General features: G+C 42.8%; 1 long non-coding RNA gene across 2 annotated transcripts in view; it reads right to left on the bottom strand.

The window, feature by feature from the left end:
• LOC143434096 (uncharacterized) overlaps nucleotides 1–23,223 on the bottom strand; it is a 68,212-nt gene that overhangs the window by 7,545 nt on the left and 37,444 nt on the right. Inside the window, exon 3 of one of the 2 annotated variants that reach the window (XR_013103321.1) lies at nucleotides 12,162–12,203. The exons of the other annotated variant lie outside the window; for it this stretch is intronic. This is a non-coding gene — a long non-coding RNA (uncharacterized LOC143434096). The remainder of the gene's footprint in view (nucleotides 1–12,161; nucleotides 12,204–23,223) is intronic. 2 annotated transcript variants of the gene reach the window in all.

The following is a 23,223-nucleotide window of genomic DNA, read 5'->3' as shown; positions in this document are numbered from 1 at the left end:
CTTCTGGTTGATTTCAGACTTCCAGACTCCAGAGGAGTTAGGGAAAAGTCTCTATCATTTGCTAGTTACCCACATATTTGGGTATAGCAGATGAAACAGATTCAGACAAGCATCTTCTCCAGTCTTAGCTGGATTTTCGTGTGTGTGTGTGTGTGTGTGTGTGTGTGTGTGTGTGTGTGTGTGTGGTGTATATGAATATGTATACATATATGTGGGCATACTCAAAGTTAGCCTTGAGTACTATTCCTCAAGCTATGCACCTTGTTGTTTGTGACAAGGTCTCTAAATCATTTAGGGCTGATTAGGCCAGGCTATCTTGGGTAGCCATCAAGCCCCAAGTTATCTGTCTGCCCAAAGCTGGGACTACAAGAACATGCCACCATATTTGGAGTGTGTGTGTGTGTGTGTGTGTGTGTGTGTGTGTGTGTGTGTGTGTGTAGGTTCTAAGAACTGAACTCAAATCCTCATGATTTAACAAAGCCCAAACCCCCAGCCTTGTTTCTTTAACAAGCTGGTTTCTGATCCAAAGAGGTTATAAAATTTACCTACGACTACAAAGCAAACTAAGATGCTGTTTCCCTAGCCACCTTGATGCCCTGTACTTGGTACACATACCACATTATGTGATGATCCCTCAGACACCCCAATAGAGTAGCTATTACCTTCCCTATTACAGAAGAAAGTGGAGTCCTTTGGTCAGGAAGCAAGCCATGTATAAGGCCACAGAGCCACCTGAATGTTCTAGACTTAAGCTGTACCAGCTAGAATCCTTTTCTCTTCTTCGTTTCTCCTGTATGTTTTCCTGTATGCTTGCTGCCTCCTAGAGGTAATCTTGGGGCAACAAGCCCAAGGAAAGCTTTGTCTTGGGCAAGGAGGAAGCTGGGAGCAGACTTAGAGGCTATTTTCATCTTCTATCAAGCTCAGCCAGGCAGCAGCAGTTCTGCCGCCCACTGTTGCCCCCACACCTCAAACTTCCTGTGCATCCTTCAGGAAGACTCTTAGGCAATTCAACTGAGCCTGGAAATAGGTGCAGATCTCCCTAGAGGGATCAGCTTACATTGATGTACAGAGCTAAAAAGATGAATCCTTTTGAAACAGTTGGGAGCAGACTGTAGGTTTTCACGAGGAATCTGTGCATCCTGGGAAGTAGGCAAGGTGGAGCTTCATTCTGAAGAGACCCACGTATGCACAGGTATAGGTGAGTAGGGGTGCAAGTAAGGTTTTCCTGCATCCTGTTCACTACTCACTATCTTTCTGCAGCATTATATACAGCAGTCTAACTATTGGTAGCTACCACCCCCTTTGAATAATACATTTTCACAGAGCAGATGGAGGCAACAAGGGACAAGAGAACAGAACAATAGCGCAACCTAGTGGCAAACTCAGAAATGACACCTTCATTCTTCATTGTCTCAGAATGAAAACAAAGGAGGGAAATAGAGAAAAGACCCCCATTTCCCAAACTTAACAGTTCCACAGATGTCTCAGTAGCCCTGCCGAGTTTCAGCCAGAAGGATAGATGAGCAGAATGTTGCAAGAGATTGAGATAAATATTTGGAGAAGAATCTGATGGAGTTCAAGAAAAAAGAGCCACAGTGATGGGGATTCTTAGGAGTTCACAACAAGCCTTTCTCCACTTCCTGTGTGAGAAAGAGAGGGAGACGGAGAGATAGAGAGACAGAGACAGGTGGAGGCAGAGACAGAAATAAAGACAGAGAAATACAGAAACAGAGAGGTATGACACATTAAAAACAACATATTTATACTTTCCAGCAGTGCTGCATGCAATTTAAGTTTTCCTACTGTGCCCAAACTGTGCTCTCAAGTAAGCCTCTCAATTGTGAGGTCCTTCTTTCCAGATCAGCTGGAGTCTGTGCTTTTAAGAAAATTATAATCTTCTACCTAAACAAACAAACAAACAAAACCTGTAGAATTGACATAAAGATACAGCCATCTCCTCAATGAAAGTAGGGGATTATGAAGCACCCACAGTGTACTCAAAGCTGCTCTACAAGTTGACAAGAAACCCAGAGGCATAACCAGTACCCCTTCCATAGTGTCTGAATGACACAGCTGTTCAAGCCCCAGGCTAATGGGCACGCCTGCTGGCATCATTCCTAAAAGAATCGTTCTGTCTCTCTGACTGTGGGGTTTCTCCTCTGCCATGTTGGAGCAATGATGATTAAGTTTTGCACATGGTGGTTGTTAGAACTAAGGTAAACCACAGCAATCATCAGGTACTAACATCCCAGTCAGCACATGATTAGGATGAATAAATTATTTAAGGTAGCCAGAACTAGAAACTCAGACCTGGCCAGATTTCTTTTTGAATATCCAGAACCTGCTTCCAAAGTGTGGTTCAAGAACAGGCCGCAACATCCTCATCCTCACCAGGAGCTTATTAGACAAGCATGGCTGAGGCCTCTCCCAGATCTCCTCAATCAAAATCTGTAGTTTAAAATGATGTCCAGAGAGTTTGAAGTATGAGAAGTCCTGCTGGCCTGTAAAAGTAGAGGCTAGCTTTTAAAATGCTGGTCTAGGTGAAGTCAAATATAGCTTGAAACTAGGCTTCTCCCTTCTGCAAATTGTCCCTCTTCATTGGAGGAAGAATATAATGGGACTATTTGGTCACTTGGTAATATCAACAAGTATCCTTCCTGTGTACAAAAGGTCAAGGAGCGGTATGTATTCACAAAAAAATATAAGCAAGTCTTTGGAAGAGAGTGGCCATAAATTCTTACATTTTCCTTAGGGAGTAATCCCTGCCAAAGGTAGGTAGGCTAGGCTGAACTATGGTTAGAACGTGGTTAATCGTTCCCCAGAGTTTGACTGACACTCACTTCTCCATGTAACAGAACTTAAAGGTGATGGAAGTTTTAGAAGGTGGTACCTGGTAAGAGCTGACTGAGTCATCATTCCATACAGGATTAATGCTAGACTCCTGGTGGGCCAGATCTCACATGACTAGATTAGTGCCTGCCCTGCCTCTTAAAGTCTCAGCACATCTCAGCAGTGCGATACTAGGGACCAAGTTTGCAATGCATAAATATCAAGAGACAAACTACACACAAAACACAACAAGTAGACTGAGAGACGATCAATTTGTGGTGCAAGGATTCTGCTAACACCTTAAATCTAATTGAGGAACAATGGGAGGTAACTATGACTTCTGGGAAGAAGTCATATTTCTACATCTTTTTTAAGAATAAACTCCCTAAAAAGTAATCATCAGGAAACAACATAGATTTCCCTCAACTGAAAAAATAGATAAAGAAAATAAGTTACATCTACATAATGTAATAATATTCAGCTATTAAAACAGAAACATTATGAACTTTGAAGTCAAATGGAGAGAACTTGAGAATATCATCCCCAGTGAGGTAGCCCAGATCCAGAAAGACACATATGGTATATACTCACTTATAAATGGACACCAGCCATAAAGTGCAGCATAACCATACTACAATCATAGACCCAAAGAAACTGGGTAATAAGATCCCAAGAGAGTATGTGCTAACCTCACTCAGAATCCGAAACTAAATCATCATCAGAGGTGGATGGAGAGAGGGAACTGGATGGGAGGGGTGAGGAGAAGAACAAGGATGGCAACCAGGTGTGGAGGGAGTCATGGGAAAGGTCTGGGAATGAGAATGGAAGTCAGTGGGGGGCATCTCTGGGACTGGAAGGAGGCCTGGAATAGGGGCCTGGGGGAAGATACTGGGGAATCTATGAATATGATTCTACCTCAGATTCCTACCAGGCAAGAGTAAAGAAGGCTTGAGAGAGATTGAACCGTGTGTTGCCCTTTAGCTACTGTTGCAGAATCACTAGGAAAATAACAAAAGAAGAAAGGTTGGTGTGGTTCACACACTCCAAAGTTTCAGTCCATCATGGCCAGAAGGGTACAGTAGACCAGAACAGGTCACATCTTAGCAACACAAAAAACCACTGTGTGTCACCTGTCTTGGTTCTTTCCTTTCCCCATTTCTCTTCCACCCAGGATCCCAGCCTAGGAAATGTTTGACCCACATTCAGGAAAAGTTGTCTCTATTTATTTAACACCTTTGAAAGCACTTTGACATACACGGGGCTGTGCTTTACTAGTTTCTTAAGCACTTGACAAGCTAAGCAAGCTGACAAGCTTAACCAGTCCACTTCTTGTCAACTTGATACCCAGGCACATCAACTACAATCGTAACTTTTCTGCTATGACTCTTAAAGGCTCATGTCCATCTAATAAAGCAAAATGCAATTACCCTTTTTCCACGAGTCCCCAAAGCCTTAATAGTCCCAACGCTGTTCAAAAGTTCGGGTTTAAAGTCTGCTCTGAGACACAAAGCAAGCTCTTAGCTTTTAAGTCCTACAATTTCTTTTATTAAGTTAACACTACTGACATACAGTGGCACGGGGGACTAATTCTCGTTCTAAACAAGAGGAATAGAGCATGGGAAGGATAGACAGTACCAAAGCAAGACCGAAACCCAGGAGGGCGAATGCGGAATCCTATAGGTTCATGCCTGTTATTAAAGGCGTATGATAGCATAATATAAACTCTCAAGAATTTGAGCATTTCCAGAGTTACAACCTGGCCAGTCATAGGTCTCACGACTTCTCTTGGGATGACTGCTCAATGTCTGAAGCTCTTTTGAAAACATGTTTTGTTCTTAACATCACTAAATTTCTGAAATCTTCATTGCATTTTCATATCACTCTCACAGCTTCACACACTTCTCTTGAGTGCTGCTTATAGGTTCCTGACCCTACCCTATGTTGCCTACCCACCCAGACCTTCCTTTGAAACCTAGTGGAGACCTTTATGATCTTAGGACTCTTAAATTATACGTGACTACAAACTAAGCATCATGTGGATGACACCAGGGTTTGAGCAGGAACTAAATCTACTGGTACCATAACTGCAAAGGCTTCTGTGTTGCCCAGCCACTGAACATGATGAAATAAATCAGAGGTAACAACCTCCACAGCCCTGAATGAGCAAGGCAAAGTCAAAAGAGTTTCCCCCTTCAGACTCTCTATTCAGGCTCTGTAATACATGAGGTCTCATCAATTACTTAGATACCTTCGAGGTTGCTTTCTCATTGTCCTGATATGAAATACATGGCTTCTTTGCCGTGATGTTTTGCAGTCTCTGCTGAAGCCATGATTTCACTAGTATTAACTCTACATAGCCTTTTCAGAACACACTGATTTTTTTTAATCTTTCTGCTTTTCTTACTCCTCCTGTTTCTCATTGTAAACCTGGCTAAAAGCAGGCAGCCATATCTATGCTGTAGCCTAAATGTTCTGCTGCCTTGAAATCTCCTCCACCAGATCAGTCTTCCACCCACGTTTATCCAAATTTCCACGGACTCTTATGGCCTTGATAGTACATCCACAAGTTCCTTGCCATGGTATATTAGAAATAGATCTACTCTAATGCCTAATAGAGTCCTATTCCATCAGAAACCGCATGAGCACAATAGTTACTGTCCTCATTCATACTGGCATTCTTGTCCCTTGATATTAACCCAGAATTACCATCAGTGTCTGCTTACAGCATCCTAGTGCTCCTCTGATCTGCACCCCAAAGCTTTTCTGAATTCCTTCTCAAAAACCAGTTCCAAAGTCTGCAGAACAGCATCAGGCCCCGTCATCTTCTCAACACTAATTTCCTGGTAGTCAGTTTTTCATCACCGACTAAGTAACTGAGGAAAAAAAGGTGGAGGGACTTTTCCTGGGGGAAGTCATCAAATGTCAATTTACTTTATAGAGGACACCAACCACAGACCAAAAACATGACTTTAGCAAATAAACTACTTGGCATTGGTTATAGGGTCATGGGTGAGGGGTTATGTATAAGAACATAAGTTACTCAAAAGCAGTGGAATCCCTGGGAAGGCCACCCCAGCAGGGTGACTCAGAAAAGCCACACCCCTGAACAAGTTACAGACCACTCAGCAAGCTGGGGAATCTCCTTTCCCAAACTATCATTTACTGCTTATAACTTTAAGGATGGTCCTCAGGACTCTTCCAACTTTCTGAACCACGTGAGTTCTGTTTCCTGAGCCTTCCAAGTCTCACCAGCTTCTGGAATCTTCTGAGCTCCCTCCTTCTTCCAACGGTGAATGTTTCAACTCAAAGAAAACATCTACAGAACTTTAGTAGGACATCATTCGTCCTGGTTCAAAGTTCCAGGACTTTCCACCCACTGTGTCAGGCTGGGCGTAGCAGAGGAAAGCGGCTCACAACACAGAAGCCAGGATGCAGAAAGACTGACTACATACTAACTGGATCTCTCTTTCTTTTTCCTAGTTTTATTTTTGCTAGGTTCTCAGCTTAAGAGATGCTTTTGTTTGCATTCAGAGAGGATCTTTCCCTCTTAGTTCATCCTCTTGGGGAACACCCTCACAGGCAGGCACACCCAGTGGTGTGCTCTACTAACCTCATCTCAATCTGATCAAAATGACCATCACAGGCAGAAACCCATTAGAAGATATCCCCAAGGTCTGGTCTGGATGACAGAGAAGAAAGGGTCGGGAGGCATTTCTGAACAGAAATACATGAGCCTCAGAGGCTCACTGGAGAAGGGGAATAGAAAAGTAGAGAAATAAGTGTGCTTTCAATCTTCAAAGCTTGTTACCTCTGAATCCAATTAAAGACAAGGAGCAGTCGGGAGGGAAAGGACAAGCTCTTTGAGCTCAAAGCACCTGGGGCTTTCCACTGAGAGTGTGGCTTCTTCTGCTTGCCTACTTTGCACCTAGTGATTCAGAGGGAAAACACTCTGAAATCTTAACAACGTCCAGAAAGGTCAGAGAGCAAACAAAGCCCCATTTGCACACATGTTCTATCAGCAAGAAATGTAAGATCATGTTTGTCAAAGGGCATGGGAGCCAGAGACCAGAGGAGAGATCCATTTAATCTCTGCCATTCTTGTATATGGTTATATCACACTTTACATTATATGAAATAAATTGAACTTAGCAAACATTGAGTACAATTACTAAGTGCCCGACACTGAGCTAGGCAATGGAGGTAGGTAGTCAAATGAACGCATGATAGCTATTACAGAAGAAAGCTCACTGTTGAAAGAAATCAGCAAAGGGGACATTGAGACAACTTGTAATAAAAAAATGATGTAGTTATATAATTATGACACTAAGATTTTTAAAATTATTTTCCTTAGTTTTAAGTGTGGGTGGTGTAGAGGTGGTTATATCTGAGCTGAGTCTAAAAAAAATAAAAAGCATCATCAAGTTGAGAAAAAAATCACTCAAGAAATCAGCTTCCCTCATAGGGGAAAAAAGGAAAACAGTATTATGTAGGATAGTGGATAACATGGAATTTTAAATTAACTTAAAATAGGAATCTCTCTCATACCTTTATACAATCTAGCATATAAAAATTCAACTATGACAGGTCCTAAATGCAATAATGCCTAGTGTCATTTTTGAGAACAAAAGAGGGTGCACAGAGAAGACAAAGGGGTTTGTAAGACAAAAAGATGTATAAACCAAGAAAATCCCAATATTACAGTGGGGGAGCTTGGAAGAAATTGAGACTCTTCCAAGGGCATATGGGCTGAAATTGCCTTGATTTAGGATTTCTTGCCTCTAAAACTGTGAGCTAAGTGGCATCTTTTTAAGCCACTCAGTTTACAGCCATTTGTTACTGAAGCCCAGGAATCAAGCACACCATGTACTTGGAAGGGTCACCCTGTAGAACAAAGCCAAGAAAAATTATGGGAAGAAAGATTTCACCTGCACCCTTTGTCTAGCAGTGCTGGGACTAGACCAGCCTTGGATTTGACAGTGAGAAGAAACGGTCCTCTACATGCTGGCTATCTGTCTCTGCAAGCTGAAGAGGCCCAATCATTCATCCCTTCACCTTCTTCTTTCACTGAAGGTGCCACTAGGATACACACCTATCAGTCACACACCATGCCATGACTGCTTTCCAAGACTGGTGAACAGATACAAGGAACTCCCATGATGATGATATTGGGGTCCTTTGAAAATGTTAACAAAATCAACTTCCACTCTTTGCTTCATTCATTCAACCACTCAATTTGCATACAAGATGTATCATCTCTGATTGTGAATTTTCCTGAGTCCTTATGCATTAATAGTTGGCTACAACCAAAGCTGTTCATCTAGAAACCACAAATAGTGCTCTTGGGGATATTAAAAACATAGTTAACCTAATTCTTTGGAAAGTCTAAAGAGCTGCATTAATCATATCATTTATTTAGAAAAAGATAAAGACGAAAGTTAACAAACATAACATTTCTATGCCAAATATGAGTTCTAAGTTCAGTACATGGATGTAAAGTGGAGCATGTCATAGATGTGGAAGGTAAATATGAAGAGGAAAATTGTAAGAATTGGCATTACATGTATATGTGGAAATGAAATAATGTTTTCCCTTGTCTTGTACAATTTACATATTTGTATACATATGTACAATTTGCACTTTTTCTGCAGGTGAGCTTTCAGTTACCTTTGTCTTTAGACCTGTTTACAAAGAAATATTTGTTCCAATAATTCTTTTTTAATGATTCTGGGAGTCATTGGCCTGTGACCTGGGGATAATGAGTGTTTGCTATGTGCATTTGAATGTGTGCAGAATTGTATTCCTTCATTTAACTGTCTTCCATGTTTACCATAAACACAAGCCTTTTCCTGACCTTGTGATGATTAACCCACTGCCTACGAACTCCCACTCTCCACATCTTAATATCCCAATAGACCAAGAAGATGCAGATTTTCTTAGCATCAGGAAATAGCCACAGAAATTTCCTTCTCTGAAAGTTAATTTCAAGTAAAGAAAACTCAGTAAATAACCTGAAATATTTGCTTTCAAGAGTCAAAATCTATAAGTGAGACTCATCGATAAAGGCTAAAATTAGTGGGGCAAATTGGCAAGTAGTATGTTTATTACGTAAGATTTGAATTATTTCACCATAGTGGTAACTTTGGAGTGGATGGTCTTGACAGAAAATGCTATACTCCTCTGATTAACGTTACCATCCCGATTACATGGAAAATGATCACTCTGTGCCTCCCTACACAATGTTCAGTGAAGAAAAAAATATCACTTCGGTGGTCTTTCTGTCAAGAAGAACCCTGAACCCACAAGGAAATGTCAGGCAAACTGATGAAAATCTACAAAATAATTGCCTTCCATTTTCAAAACTGTCCTTGGCTTTAAAAAAAAAAAAAGAGAGAGAGAGAGAGAAAGAGAGAAAGAAAGAGAGAAAGAAAGGAAGAAAGAAAGAAAGAAAGAAAGAAAGAAAGAAAGAAAGAAAGAAAGAAAGAAAGAAAGAAAGCAAGCAAGCAAGCTAGCTAGCTTTGGGAGGTGTCCCAGATTAATGAAGGCTGGCAGTGTGGTGGTAAACGCGGGGTGTGATCTGAGGTTCTAGCCTGCTACAGAGACTGCTTTTGTGGAAATCTGGGGAAGACAATAGTGGTTCCATCTCAATGTCAATTCTCCAGTTTCGATTTTTATGCTGTGGTATATGTAAAAGAATGCCTTTGATTTTAGGAAACACATAATGAAGTAATTAGGAAGAAGGGAGCACTGCTTCTGTAATTCATTCTCAACTGGGTCAGCATGCCATGTGGGAGAGAGGAAAAGAATGAGGCAATGTGAGACAGCAATCCAGTGAGCCATCACAGAAGGTGATCAGTAATCCCCTGTGTGGAGGGACTGAAGCCCAGATGGATATGTATTGTTGGCATAAACACAAGCACAGATCCCAGTTCTTCAGATCCACGAGAATGGCAAAGCCTTTCCTAGCTGAGGCTCAGATGAGGCTTCCTGTGGTCTATATGCAGATATTGACAGTGGGTACAGAAAATGTCTGATATTGCCTTCCCAACTCCCTAAGACTTCTCTCCTATGGAGAATGCTCCTACTGAGATCAGCTAAACCTGCTTCTGTTCAGTATATACTGTCAACCCTGCCTCTTGGCAATAAACTTGCCTCCCTGTTCAACTGTGTATAATAAGCACACTGTGCCTCTAGGGTACTGCAGCTTCTCCATCAGAGAGTCCAGACTAGCCTCTCTGCATCTATGTGTCTGTGTAGCTGAGTGCCTGTGTGTCTGTCATCTCTTCAATCCCCCATCACTCCAGTCAGGGTTCAGTCACTGAAGCCATGCAAAGAGGCCAGAATTCCCTGAATTAGTTTTGCAACTTTTCTGTAAAGTCTAAAAAAATGTCAAATGGAGAATAATAAAAAGGCATGATTTCAATTTTGCCTACTCTGTTCCCTCATGCTCCCATAGCACTTTGACCTCCGTTGCCATAGCAACCCTCATCCTCTGAAGTTCTTTTCCTGATTTCCCTACTCTACTTACAGATTCTTTGAAGACTGGCATGCATCTGTTTGCTTTCTGTTTCCAAACTCCCTTGTAAGGGGCCTAACTACTAGAATCCTGAGTAGAGATTTATCCTTTCCTCCTAAGGGCCCCATTAAAAGATTATTGAGTGTCTGATTTGCCAAAAAGTGGGGATATGGAATGACTAGTGAGTGATAGTTTTTCATTTTGAAAAAAAATGCATATTAAACAGAAAAAATGTTTGTGAATTTTTGCTAATAAAGTCAGAGGGAATCATTTGCATAAATTAAAAGAATTGGTTTTATGTGTGGAAACTGACTCAGATTTTAAAAATATATATAAAATTTAGCATTTTTCCTCTCCAGATTGTAGTTTTCTACTTGATTAACTGACTGTCTCCTCTATTGGTCCTCCACTTCATCCTCTCTCCTATCTATCACAACTAACAACTCCAAATAGCTGACACGTTAGTTTGATAAATTCATCTCTCACCATCACCCCCAGGCCTAACTTTGTTTACATACTGGCACCCCAAACACTTGCCAAGCAGCTCTGACCTCATGCTCATATCTTTCAGACATATCCACCAGAAAACAGCATGACAGCTCTGTAGGAAGTGTTGCCTCATTAGTTGAGTAAGCGCTGGACCTCTGTGAGTCCTACCTTCTCCCTTCTGTTGTAGATAAAAGCAGTATTTATGCCAGTGTCTCTGCGAGAGGAGTAAATGAGCTGATAAAATTAATATCAACATCAATAGCAATAGCATTGTTCATGGCAAGTACTTTTATCATAATTTAATACACACTACATTAAGCCTATATCCAGGTTGTCATAATTAATCACAATCACAAGCTTATGAGGCAGATATTTTATCATAATCCCAAAAGTCCTGCTCACAAAGGAAACAGGAGGATTCACATTTTAGACCCCTCTGAAACATGCATTATACATAGTAACTTAGCTAACTCCTACTCAGTCCACCACACCGTAAGAACTATTTTCTCCCTTGACAAATCAAATGAGACACAGAAAGCGGTGAAGTATACTAGGAACTCAGGGGGTGGTAGGGCAGCAGCAGCAGCCAGACATGATTTCCCACTCCTGCCCTGAGAGTAGTGCCACACGAATCTCTTGAAGGTACAGATGGTGGGACACCTTTTCTGAATCCCTTCCTTTCCGCTCTTAAACATGGAGGGGTAACTCAGCTCTGCCTTCCTGATGCTCACAGATACCTGGGTGGACAGACACACCCTCACAGATAGTGCAAATGCAAGGTAGGTGCTAGGGAGTGAGAACACGGGTTTTCCTTAGGCTAGTACAGATTTCCTTAGGCTGGTACAGACAAGAAAAAAAAAAAAAACATATCTGTGAGTGGAAGCATGTGGAACATCATGGAAGAGAAATAGATACATGGAACGGAGCATGGTTCATGTTACATGATACATGTGTAGCATCTTTCTCTCCAACTGCCAGCCTTCTACTCCATTACCTGACAACTTTCAGATGTATCAACCAGGAAAGAGGTGCGAAGGGGACAACTCCATATCCAGAGCAGCAGCAAATAAGGGAACTTGTGGTTGGGACATGAGACTGTGACATTCGGCGCCACTAGAGGGCAGTTTAACACATGTTGGCATTTAAGAGAAAAGTATTTTGTTTGTTTAGTCTTATCTTGTTCTTTTGCCAGGCAGGTCTTCAGTAAGGTCTTTTAAGGACATTTCTCATTTCTGAGGATTAGATGAAGGGCTCTGTACTCAGAGGTCTTCACTAAAGGCGAAGCTATCAACACTGGGACAAAGGATGACAGGAGGGTGTTAAGACTCACCTGAGCGTTCTCTCTCCTTTCCCCTGTATTCCTAGAAGGGTCCTGGAAATGATGCCAAAGATCAGTCCATCTTCTTTGCCACACTTCCTTCCCCCCCCCACAATGTTCTTCTTTCCTGTCACTGTCTCTGAGCAAACACATTTTAATTGTTCATTAATATTGATTGCATTGCATTGTACTTATTTGTGCTATTTTAATTAAGATTTCCCAATAAGCAATTACTCATATCCTGTAGCTAGTCTCCGGTACATCTTTACAAAGTCTGGATTTGCCTGTGTCTTTTTCCCCATTGGGAATCGAACATTCATATTTCTGCTGGCCAGAACTGGCCTAATGGTTTCCTTGTCCATTCATGGACAGAGCCTGGGAACTCTTTGAAGCCAAGGATTTATATAAGACTGTTTAGCACACTCAGTAGCTATCAAAGTGCTGAATATTTGGTGTATTTCCAGTGACTGAACCTGTTTGCAGGGAGAACTAGAGTAAAGAGTGGTAGAGCTGGCTATTCTGCCCTGCAGCCAGGGCTCCAACTGCCAGGCTTCATACCTTGGCCCTTGAGATCTGTACCTTCTAGGATGCTTCATACCACAGAGAGGTTGTGTCACAAAAACATGTTCCCAGTCACTTCCAGCCACCTCCTAAGGCACCTGAAATAAACTCCACCTTCTCATCATGGCCTCGAAGGCTCTCCCAGATCATTCCAGCCTCCTGTCTCACCATCCCATACAACATGTTCCAACCACAGTCTCTATCTTGAATCACACCTTTCCTACCCCTAGCCCATGGCTCAGCACAAATAGGTTCCTCTCTCTAAAATTCTTCTTCCCACCATCCTGTGGCTGGCTCCAATTCCATGCTCGGATCTCAATATCAAAGTCTGAAAGGCTTTACTGGGTATCCAACCCCAAAGAGATACCCGCCATTCCCAGTCGCATCCCACGTTATCGTTATCATACTCTCTGCAGCATTTGTTTGAGTTTGGGTGTGTCAGCTTGTGCCTTTGTTGCTAGGCAGCTAGGTGACAGCATTGAGAAGAGGGGCACCACGATATTGTTCACTGAAGAAGTTCTAGTGGCCAGGGTGGCACAGGTCTGTTGAACAGATGCATCTGGGATGAAAACACAACTTCCCCTGAAATGATGTTTCCCTTCCCAGCCTGCACCCTACCCACTCCAGGCCTTCCTGCCTTGATGAGGTGAGCTGCCAAGAATTTGGCACAAGTCCCAAGGAGCGAGGCAGAGACAAAGTCCGGGGCTGACCAACCGGAATGGTGAACTTAAGACCCAGAAAGCACACCACTTGAAGCACTCTCTCCCTTGCCCTGAGCACTGGGCAGCTATAAAGCACATTTTAAAGACTGTTGGAATCTATTAAGAATCATGCGTAGTGTTGATGATAAGGTTTTTGAGTTTATATTGGAAGTATTCCCTCTGACATTTGCTCTCAAATATGCAGACACGATGCTGGGAATAGTGTAATCTCATTTCCTTGCATCTATTAGACCCCCTTGAGCTGCCCTAAGCGGAAAAGCCTGTCAGCCTAACTGCCAACTGGATCACCCCTATGACAGCAGCAGTCATCCTGAACACTATGCAGATGTCTACAGATATCTGTGGAAAAGATTAGAGCTGACCCGCCCTGGCTCCTCAAGGCACAGCCCCTGCCAGGGCTGTTTAAAGCAGTTTGTACCAGACATCTGGCAATCACAAGCCTGGGTGAACCATTTCCACTTTGGCCAGTTTTAACGCTCTGCATAGCATTTATTTGAGTTCCTTCCCTGGAGGAATTAGAATGACTAGTAGGAAGGCTTTGATTGGTGGAAAACACAAGACTTAATGATGGTGACTGATGGCAAGGCAGGGCTGTGACTTACAAATGGGTGGCCGGTGCAAACACCTCTTCTTGGGCTACGTAAACAAGCTACTTACTGCATAGCTCACTTGCTGAGCTGACTAGGGGACACTTTCCTCTGTTACCTTTTCTGATGTTGCAACATCAGAGCCAATAAAGACATCTCTTGAGTGGCTTTACTTTGTCTAATTTCAGTAGCAAAGATTGAATGAGAAAGACGAACAGCAATGGGCAACAATGACATTCAGACAGCACAGCAGTGGGAGGGAAGCCTGATCACTAGCTAAGCACCTGCCTTTCCTGTCTTGGACAGTAGCACCATCCTCAGGCCATGATTTGGACCTACAGACACATGCAGACTTATAGTGTGGTTCACATGTTCAAAGGCCCAGGGTCATGACAATGTGAGACTTCAATGCATATTCAGTGTGGATCCAGTACAACCAGGCACCACCCTTGTGATTGGGCCTGCTTTTGATTCCTGAAGCTGAGCTGCCAAACACTCCAGTATGCATTCCTGAGCCCAAGGCTTCTAAATTCAAAAGTACCTGCCACTGGTTGACAGCCAATAGGGTCTCAATGACTGGCGTCTAGTATCAGTGCCTGAGTATAGACTCCTGATCAGCTCGGCTTGTGGCCATGACTGTTATCCAGTTCCTAAATGCTGGGATAGCCTCTCATAGTGTAAAACACTAATGCTTCCGGTTTCCTGCTGAAAAGACAGCTGAGGCAAGGCCTTGACACTTCTAGTTGACAGCTGAAGAAGTGGTTGCCTTCAAAAGCTACACACACACACACACACACACACACACGTGCCTGAATATTCTCCTGCCCCTGAGACATGGAGGTATTCTTATGACATGGACCATGTCCAACTGACCCTACATGTGGATCTCATCCACCTGTTCCAGGGGAATAGTCCATCAGGGTGATACTGACTGTGCATAGCACCTAGCTCCTGAATGGCTCTCTGGATGTCCTAGCTCCAAAATACTGCTTTGATAGAGACAAGTATCTCAGATGTGACCTCTAGTCAGCAGCTACTAATAACTTAGAGGAATAGTTGAACAGCTTTTCAAACAGGCCCTGGATGCCAGAAGATCTCCTAGGAGATATTAAGTCTTCAGAGGCCTAGCACCTCAACCTGAGAATTGTTGAGAACCCCAGCAGCTGTCCAGATTCCTAATCCCCAAGGCCTGAATGGGACTACTATATTTATTAGAGTGTGCCGTTTCTAGCTGCTTTCATCTGCTGACTGGTACGACCCACTGCTGTCAAACACTAAGAAAACACTGAGCTCCTAAACCCATCTAGGATTTCTCTCTGTGGGGCAATGGACCATGCCAGGAAACTTGGTAAGGTGGAGTCAATGTGAGTCCCCAGCACGAAGGCATCTACCTGAGATGGTAGGCGGCAACCTCGTCCCTGCCAGATTCCTGGCCTGGAACATATGCTACATGCCCCACATTGGTCATGTAGCCCAAAATAGTTCTCTATTTTAATGTAGTACCTAGAGGCCTGAGAATTTAACCAATAAGCTTCCCTTTCTGAACATTCCTCCCTGAAAAGGGGATTTAATCTCTGGTCCATCCTGAGAAGTTGCTATGCATCCTTTACCATGATGAACAACCAATAAACAGTTTGGAACCAAGGACTGTCTCTTTCATCAAGAACCACATGGAGATTCGTGGAGAAGACCTTCACCTACAGAGCCACAGCCTAAGCCTCCTATAGAAGGCCTGTCTATGCTTCCAGACAACCACTGCCAAGCTAAGGACAATTATCCTTGAGCTACTCCAGAGCTCTCATTTCTTCCAGCCACAAGTTATACACCGTTCTCAGCCTGTGGGCCCCCAATGGTCCTGACCTCATTGCCAGTGGACCCCCAATCCTTCGTTCCCGACTCCTCTGTGTGGCACCCAGTGGTGACTGGGTCCCCGGGTATCAGGGAACCCCAACTTCAGGACCCCCAGCACCTTGGACTGCATTTTGCCACTCCAGGAGCAGTGTTTCAGCACTTCGCTGAAGCCCAGCAACCAAACATAGCAGCATGGGGTAAGCATGGTCAAGCTCCCCAAGTTTCATCTCCCCAATGGCCATGCCCACTGGCAGGGTAAAACATGGACCCATATCTCTCCAAACAAAAGAACTCTTGGATAGATGGATGGATGGTAACACTTGGAGTCCCTCATATGTATAGGCATAAGCAAAGCAAAAGGCACCAAGAAACACAAGTTAGGGCAACAGACACTAGCTGTCCTATAACTGAATTCTAGGGCCTGCATGGTTTTTTTGTTTTTGTTTTTGTTTTTGTTTTTGTTTTTGTTTTTGTCGCATCTCCTCTTTATTATTCCTTTTAAAACCTTGTTATTGCATATACAGTTAAAAGAACTAATGGTCCAACAGGCACACGAAGCCCTCTACAGCACTTAGATAAAATAAACTCGGTTGGTTTCACACCCATAGCACCCCCCTTTTACCCCACTTCCTCCCGGTTGCCGGACTTGAGCAAGGTTGCGGATAATGGGATTTCCGTTGTTTTTCCAAAAAGGGAGGGGAACCAAAATAAAACCCAGAAAACTGTAACATGCAAAAAGAAGAAGAAGGAGGAAGAGGAGAAGGAGGAGGAGGAGGAGGAGGAGGAGGAGGAGGAGGAGGAGGAGGAGGAGGAGGAGGAGGAGGAGGAGAAGGAGAAGGAGAAGGAGAAGGAGAAGGAGAAGGAGAAGGAGAAGGAGAAGGAGAAGGAGAAGGAGAAGGAGAAGGAGAAGGAGAAAGAAGCAGCCAGCATCGGTTCTTAAAACATCACAATGTTTTTTTAAAAAGACACAGGATTCCTTTAGTATAGACCAGGGCAAGGACAAGGCCCCTCCTCTCCCTGCCCCAACGAAAGTACTCAGCAACTGGTGAGTTTCAGTCTTCATAGACAGGGCCTGCATGTCTTAAGGATGATCTTCAACAACTTCCTTAATTGCCTCATGTCTCAGTTTCCTTATCTCCAGGAAGGAATCATAGAAATCACAAAAGCTACGTCACGAACTGCTGGGTGAACTTGAGTTACTTAATGTATTAAAGTATGGATATGTAAGACCAGCAAGAATTTCAGTGGGTACCTTGCTGTGCAAGCCTGAGAACCCAAGTTTGATGCTCAGAACCCATATGCAAGAAGAGAACCAAAGAGGAGTGAAATTGTCCCTGAGGTCCACACATGTCTTAAACACACACATCACACGTATACATGATGCTGATGATGATGATAATAATGAGCAGGATCATGATAAATTATCAGCTCTGGGAGAGCATTATGTCTCACTGATACTCAGTGCCCAGCACCTCCCACAGTATGTCTTTGTGACATCAGGAAGAATGAAGGGGTATTTAGAATCAGAGACCTGTGACTCCCGGTTGGACATGCCTCTGTTTCCTCTCCTTTGACTTCCTTACCTCTAACATGTGTTCACAGTCCCCTGCTTTCCAAACAGAACTACTTTACAGAAATGGGCCAAACCTATACACTAGGAAGAGCAGCTATGCAAAAATATTTAAATAAATCTCTTTCTGGTTATTTCTGCTTCCCTCACACCCTCCTGAATAGAACCACTCGATTTTGAGGTCCCATAGAACAGCTCCCTCCCGAAGGAATGTAATGTATGTCCTGTAGAACTGCCAATATTGCATCCAATTTTCAAAGAAAATTGCTCCTATCCATCAAAGACTCCCTGAGCCAAGAGTAATAATGAGGAAGACCCAAACCAGTCACTCCTGAGGGTCTTCTCAAAGGCAACAGGAAGAAAGCCCAACCCAAGAACAGATTAGTATGAGAGAAAGAAGGAAGAGAAAGAACTACCCAAATCAGTGACTCTCTGCCATCCAAAATAAAACCAAGACTAAACCTAGGTGAGCAGTTTTTCAGCAATCTCCTGCAACCTTGGAAATGGGAGGCATGAGAAGGGGAGTACCTAGAAGGATGCAGGACCACATCTGCATGGGCAGCTGCCCCATCCACTGGGTTCTGGAGGACTTCTGCAGAGAGCCCTGCCCATCTGGTTATTCTTCCGTCTCATCAATTAGACCTGCCATGGTGGGGTCAAGTGAACATCTCCAGATACGTGAGTCATGAACACACGGGGGCCAGTGGGCACATTGCAAAGGGGCATTTTCTCGGGGAAGGAGGCTATTTACAATAACCCTCCAAACTGCCAGCTGAGAAAGAGCTTCCTGAGCTTCTGTCACTCATAGGGTCCCCTGAACTTAACAGATGCTGAATGTATCCAGTGGAGCCAACAGCTCTACAAGGTATCCTCCCACTACACCCCAAGCCCTCTGGTGTTCACAAGCTGGGACTCTGCAGGTTGAGAAAAGCAAGCAATAGTACAGGGCTAAGAGCTAGGTCCGAACTCAGGTCCTCCAGAGCCCACTTGCTCCCTGGCTCTGGTTCTGGCTCTGCTCTGGGTTTCTCTGCCTGTGTGACGGGAAGAACGCTGCCTTTGTTGCAAAGGCTGTTGAAGACAATTCAGGGAAGCATCAAGTAACTGGCACAAGACTCACTCTGTGAATGAGTCTGGGAAAGAATGGTCTAGCAGGCTCAGGTCAGACTCTGAGCCAGATATGATGACCTATCTATGCAGAGAATGCCTTGTATCCCGATGGAGCTGGAACAGAATACATACATCATTAGTGTTTCTGGGACAGTGAAAACACTTAATCTGCCATGAATGAGAAGATGATATAAGGCCAGCATGCCCTCCCATGAGGCTTATAATAAGCAATAAACCTCAGTCTCCTTAAGGTCCACAGAAAAATGGAAAGAATTCAAGAAAGACCCTGCTTCCCAAAGCAATCAGTGTGTTCCAGCACTTGATCGGCTCAGGTAGCCCAGCCGCAGTGGCGGACACGCTTGCTTTCTTTCCTTTAGCAAAGAGAGCAGCAATTTGTGGCTTAGCTGGAACCAGGAGCCTCTCCACTTATGTGGTTATTTGGATGGAAAATTTGGATCAAAGCTGCAAGGCGCTTGCAGGCCACCTCTTGAGAGAGCTTAGCGCTTAAGTGATCAAATGACTTCCAGAGGTGAAATCCCCAATTGGCAGATGATGAGAGCCAAGTGCTTCCCGCAGTCAGCCACCAAAAGAACTGGAAGATGGGAAATAGCATTCACAGTTCTGAGGAGCACAGCCCCAGTCTCATTCAGGAAGCACTTGAAAGTCATCCAGTACATTTAGGGCACTGAGGAAGACACTGTGGGGAGGCAAGAGGCTGAGAGATAGCGGAAAGGACCTGTGCTTGGATCCTGGAGTTTTGGATTCTAGCCCTGTCCCTTTGCATTATAATGAGCCTGGGGGAGTCAGATCCAGCCTTGGCAAAGAAGATAGAGATTATTCAAGACGTAATGATGGTTACATATTATGTACCATCAGGTCCCACTTGAGCAGGTCATGGACACATGGTATCTCCTCTCAACTGTCCTGGAGATCTGTCATCCCCTTTTATGCAGGAGGGTGAAGCAAGTGTCTTGGCTGGTGATGACTTTATCTATTTATATTCTACCAAAAGTTTTACCCATAACAAGGAAGAAATTCTACCACATAGGGTGTTAATTTCCAAATCTTCCTTAGACCATTTGCCAGTGCTGGTTCCTCCTATCTGTGAGTTAGCTAGGCCTGGTTCAGTCTAAATGGGGAGGGAGTTTTCTCATTCAGAAATATTGACAATATAATGCATGATGGAATGAGCCATATGCAGGTTTGTTTTTTAAAAATTAAAAATAGAAAGCTTGCAGAAATACATTGCCATTAATTTTTTTTAATAACACATGCTTCTAGGATTTACTTGATTGCCTTCTCCCTTGTAATGATGACAGCATCAACTAGGGGTGGGACTTCCTGGCCACCTCTCTATTCCATGTTGGAATGTTGTGTGGCTTAATCTTTTGCAGGTGGAACATTACATCTGGGCTTTAGTTAAATTCCCAGGAGGTAAATTTATTTCCAAGATTTTAAGGTACTTTTCTGTCTACCAAGTCATCATGACAACATTGATTTAATCCTCTACTGATTGTATAAACCTTTAAGATTTATTTATTTATTTATTTTATGTAAGTACACTATCACTGTCTTCAGACACACCAGAAGAGGGCATCGGATCTCATTACAGTTGGTTGTGAGCCACCACATGGTTGCTGGGAATTAAACTCAGGACCTCTGGAAGAACAGTCAGTGCTCTTAACCACTGAGCCATCTCTCCAGGCCCCTGTATAAATCTTCTTAAGGTCAGCATTGGGGGAGTCAGATGTGGCCCCGCATTTGAAGAGCTCATGCTATTCTGAGCTAGATGAAGCTTCATCAGCACTTATAATGCAGCACCTCTCATACCAACATCTTCAAGGGCTCAGGGGACAGAGGTGAGACATTCCTGTGAGGTGGAGAAAGCAGGGGAGAGGAGGGAAGAGGAGCTAGAGCTCTAACGCTGACTGGCTGGCTCATTTGACAATGGAAGGCTTTGTGCTGTGGCCTGTTTTTATCCTGTTCAGACTGAGTGCAAGCAACTGTCACTTAATTCTGAATGCTAACCAACAGCAAAGTTTGTTTTTGTGATAACACAATAGATATAGAAGCATATGCTGTGTTTCTCAGTTGCCAAGATTCTTAATTATGTGCGTTCCATTCTTTGTGATGGCAGAAGCCATTGAGACTTTTTCTTTACTTCTTGCCAACTACAATGTCCAACACTTTATGTGCCTCCCATCACTCAGTCCCTACAATGATGCTCTGAGGTGGATGCCATTATGGACCTGATTTTTTATAGGAGATACTAAATAGATGGCCAGTGGTAGAGTCTAGAGTTGAACCCAGGTGACTGAATAATGTTTCTAAGTCTTACTAAACAAAAGGTACACCAATATCGTTTAAAAGATGCATAAGCAAGAAGGGCATGCTCAAGGAGCAGTAGGATTCTGACAGAAGATTTATAGTACTAACAGTAGGGATACTGGAAGGCATGCTTCAGAACACCAGGACTCTGATAGAAAATTTACACTAATGACAGTATGGGTAATGATCATTCTTTTAATACATGTTTTAATATATCTACATGTAACAAATATTCTCTGGGGGCTAGATGAATGAGTCCACCTAATTCTTCCCTTCCCATATCCTCCCAAACCCTCATATCTATCCTGAGATCCCACATTCAGTGCTTGGGCCTGATACAGCCACCTATGCCTGACCCCAACCTACAAGACCCTCACAAGACACATCCAATCTCTTCAACCAGAGAGAGCCTGCATGCCCTTCCCTTATGTCTAGCCTGATGATTCTGTCTATTCATCCCCTTGCTACACCTGCTCTAAACCCCAGATTTACCCTTAAATTCTAAGCTTAGACCAGGATGCACATCCTGCACACCAGGCCCATGCCCTGTATACACCTGACTTCACTACAACTTACTCATATCCAACCTCAAGGTCCAGCCCAAACTGTACATCTTCTCTTCTGCCCCAGCCTGCTCTGTCTATACAAAACCAACAAAAGAAGTCTATATGCCAAGTTCTCATCATCAAAGTACAAAAATATATATATGGAAAAAAACAAGGCAGCATGCTTTCACCCAAATCAACCAGTTCTAAAGACATGTCTGCCAAGGAGAATTATCTAGGTGAAACCCAGGACTCAGACTTTAAAAGAACAATCACAAACTTCATCAAAGAATTCAAAGAAACAGTTCAATGAAGTTAAAGAGAATGAACTTGAAGATAATAAATACCTAGGTGATGCAAGAAAAAAATTAACACAAGGCTGATAGAAATGAAGAAGACTATTCAAGATTTGAGAATAGAATTTAATAAGGAAATAGAAGCATTGAAAAGCCAAAGCTGAAATGAAGATGGAATTTAAAAACCCAGTAACACAACTAGAAAATTCAAAGAAAAGACTAATATTAGAATGAACCAAACAGCGAACAGAGTATTGGGACTTGAAGATAAACTAGAGGATCTAAATGAAAATAAGCAAAGGTGTGGAAAAATGAGAGCACAGGAAAAGAACACACAAGAAATGTGGGACACCATGAAAAGACCAAGTCTTTGAATTATTGGAACAGATGAGGGAAAAGAATTCAAGGCCAATGGCACAGATCAGATCTTCATAAAGATCATAGAAGAAAACTTTCAGAAACTACAGAAAGACATATCCATGTATATACAAAAAGCAGACAGGACACCAAAGAGAAAAGACCAGAAAAGAAATCCCCATGGCATATCATGGTTAAAACACTAAGTATGGAGAACAAAGAAAGACTATTACAAGCTGCAGGAGAAAAAAATACAAGTCACATATCAAGAAAAAAAACATCAAATGTCAGCTTATTTCTCAATGAAACCTCTGAAAGCTAAAAGAACCAGAGCAGTGAGTTCCAGGTCCTAACAGACTATGACAGCCATCCTAGACTAATACTCTCAGCAAAACTACCTGCAAGAGTTAAACAGAAGAAGGAAAAACTTTCCATGATATAAACAGCGTAAAAAAAAACTTACATCCAATAGATGAACTTAAAGAAAATGCAGAAAGCAACATTTCAAGCTGAAGAGAAAAATTAATAAAGGTAAACATCTGTACAAATATATGAAGAAATTATGAAAACACAGAGTACCACTAAGAATTCAAATACTACCAGGCAGTGGTGGTGCACGCCTTTAATCCCAGCACTGGGGGAGGCAGAGGCAAGTGGATTTCTGAGTTCGAGGCCAGCCTGGTCTACAGAGTGAGTTCCAGGACAGCCAGGGCTACACAGAGAAACCCTGTCTCAAAAAAAAAAAAAAAAAAAAAAAAAAAAAAAAGACTTTAAAAACCACCACTAACTATCAGTGGATAATGCTGTCAATCAACACTCATGTTTTGATGGTAACTTTAAGTATCAATAGCCTCGATTCTCCAAAGACCCAGGCTGAATGAATGGACCAAGAAACAAAATCCACCTGTATGTCATCTACAAGAAACATATCTTAGATTTAAAGATGGGTACAAGCTTAGAGTAACAGGATACACAAAATACTCCAGTCCAACAGGATCAGGAAACATGTATCTGCCCAAATAGATTTAAATCTAAAATTAATCAAAAGAGATTTAAAAATAAAAAGAATTCTTCATTCTAACCAAGGGAGCAACTATCCAAACTTGTGAGTGGCATGATGGTAAATCTTTTCAATATTGATTCTGTTGAC

This window comes from Arvicanthis niloticus, chromosome 13 (assembly GCF_011762505.2).
Source record: "Arvicanthis niloticus isolate mArvNil1 chromosome 13, mArvNil1.pat.X, whole genome shotgun sequence".
Classification (NCBI taxonomy): domain Eukaryota; kingdom Metazoa; phylum Chordata; class Mammalia; order Rodentia; family Muridae; genus Arvicanthis; species Arvicanthis niloticus.
This window is presented reverse-complemented; position numbering and strand designations above follow the sequence as displayed.